General features: G+C 39.1%; 1 pseudogene; it reads left to right on the top strand.

Moving 5' to 3' along the window:
* Positions 1–1,350: 1,350 nt before the first annotated feature.
* Positions 1,351–1,737, top strand: LOC138430787 (fatty acid-binding protein, heart pseudogene; annotated as a pseudogene).
* The last annotated feature ends 898 nt before the right edge of the window (positions 1,738–2,635 follow it).

Genomic DNA, 2,635 nt, shown 5'->3' with positions numbered 1-2,635 from the left:
CATGGATATCTTTCCTTTTCTCCTTTGCTTTTCACTTCCCTTCTTTTCACAGCTAGTTATAGGCCTCCTTAGACAGCCATGTTGCTCTTTTTCATTTCTTTTTCTTGGGGATGTCTTGATCCTTGTCTCCTGTACAATGTCACGAACCTCTTGTCCATAGTTCATCAGGCACTCTCTTGATCAGATCTAGTCCCTTAAATCTATTTCTCACTTCCACTGTATAATTATAAGAGATTTGATTTAGGTCATATCTGAATGGTCTAGTGGTTTTCCCCACTTTCTTCAGTTTAAGTCTGAATTTGGCAAAGGAGTTCATGATCTGAGCCACAGTCAGCTCCCGGTCTTGTTTTTGCTTTAATGTTTTGCTTGTTTTAATGTGGTAATTTTGGTCAATTCTGAAAAGAATTTTGAGAACAAGAGTCTGTGATTTTCATCAAGTACTTTTACTTAGCTTATGGTGATTTCAGTAATAGAGAAAGAACCATGTTGTCAATGGCTAAAATAATTTCACTGAAATAATTTACAGTGACAGATGGACAGATAGATATGGATGTAGATATATATATAGATAGATAATCTCCATTTTTTCTCTATAAACCTTTTAGCAAATATTGGTGAAGCAAAGTTTGTCTTACAAAATTACCAGTGGAAGGTCAAAACATAAAGTTGAAATATATTTGTCTAGCTGAGTGATTAGAACACTTCTAAGTGTCTAGTCCAAATTTTTAGCAAGAAAGGACTCAATTCTCAATTTTTGAGCCACATCTAAAATGCTTCATATTTATACTCAAAAACACTTCTTAACAACAAGGTCCTACTGTATAGCACAGGAACTATATTCAATATCTTGTAGAAACCTAAAATAGGAAAAATCTGAAAAAGAATGGTTAGTATTATATAATTTATATATATGTCAATGACTTTGCTGTATGCCAGAAATTAATACAACATTGTAAACCAACTATACTTCAATTTAAAAAAACCAAAAGCCAAACAAAAGCTGAAAACTGCTTCTTTTCAAATCAGCAAACTATCTGATTCCAGTTTCTGTGTTTAATATGAAAGGCAAATACCACAATGCATACAAGCAGAAATGCTTGAATCAATTGCCTGAGGTTTAACTCTCGGTCTCCTATTCAGTAGCTCAGTAATTTAGCACAGGTTACCTAACCTTTCAAACCTCAGCATCCTCATGTATAAAGTGGGTATAATGGAAGTATCTGCCTCATGTGTTGTTGTAAGAAAAAATGAAGTAAGTAAACAAACAAGCTTAGAACAGTCCCTGGGCCAGCCCCAGAATCCTTGCATGCCCACTCTGTTGTCTCTTTCTCAGCCTTGCCCAGCCTCCCTATGGTGGACTCCTTCATGGGCATCTGGAAGTTAGTGGACAGCAAGAATTTCAATGACTACCTGAAGTCACTCAGGGTGGATTTTGCCACCATGACCAACCTACCACATTACTGAAGTGAATGGAGACACAACTACCATAAAAACACACAGCATCTTCAAGAACACAGAGATCAGCTTCAAGCTGGGAATGGAGTTTGGTGAGACACCAGCAGATGACAGGAAGGTCAAATCCACTGTGATGTGCTGGATGGAGGCAAACTTGTTCACATGCAGAAGCGGAACAGACAGGAGGAAACGCTGGTGCAGGAAACAGTTGATGGGGCACCCATCCTGACACCCACCCAGGGCAGTGCAGTTTGCACGCACACTTACAAGCAAGAGGCATGACCTGCCCACTCCTTCAACTGCTCTTCTGCCAGCTGACTCCTCCCTGACTCAGCACCAGATTGCCTCATTTTTCTCCTCTTGCATTTTGTACAAATTCAGCTTGATTGGAGGAATTTTCTTGGGGTCAGGGGGCAGCAGCCTGGATCCAGTTCCATTCTCATTGTGTATGTTTTTGTTTTTTAACTACATTCAAAGGGTGCTCTGACGTCAATAAACCAAAGCCAAAGTCAAAAAACAAAAACAAACAAACAAAACAGAAAGCACCTGTGCCTGGTACCTTCTATGCACTGAACAGATGTCAGTTAATATGATTACCAAATTTCAAGGTATTGTAATTGTGGCAGGATAATTTGAGATACTAATCTTTTTTTACTGTTCTGTTCTCATTGATGCACAAAATTCAAAAGACTGGAAGTGATTTTGGTATATTTTTATCTTTCCCACCCCTGAAGAAAATAATCAAGATTTTTCAGTCCTAGCATGTAAGAATTTCTTTTGCTCCAGGAGAGAACTAACGACTTCTGTTTTATAAAACCTTTAATGAAGCAATAGGCTGAATTTCATTTAAAAGGGAAGAGGAGAGATGAAGGGAAAGAAAGAAACCTGGAAGAAATGAGAGGATGAGCCTCCTTCAGACCTAGAGCTAGATGGGGTTGGATTTTTGGCAAGCAGAGATTTATGTTCCTGCTGCACAGAGTCCCAAAGGGGAGATGGAGAGGGATAGCTGAGGTTGGCCTCTAGGATCTAGACATGGAGAGAAGCATCAGGTCTTGTGTGAGCCAGAAGAACCACTACAATAGAGATCTCTGAGCAGGCCCAGCACACTCCTGCCAGAAAAACAACAGAAGACCAACATGTGTAAAAGCAACATGCAACAGAATACAAAATGGTAATGACA

Source organism: Ovis canadensis, chromosome 1 (assembly GCF_042477335.2).
Source record: "Ovis canadensis isolate MfBH-ARS-UI-01 breed Bighorn chromosome 1, ARS-UI_OviCan_v2, whole genome shotgun sequence".
NCBI lineage: Eukaryota > Metazoa > Chordata > Mammalia > Artiodactyla > Bovidae > Ovis > Ovis canadensis.
The sequence above is the reverse complement of the archived record's forward strand: the minus strand, read 5'-3'. Positions and strand labels throughout refer to the sequence as shown.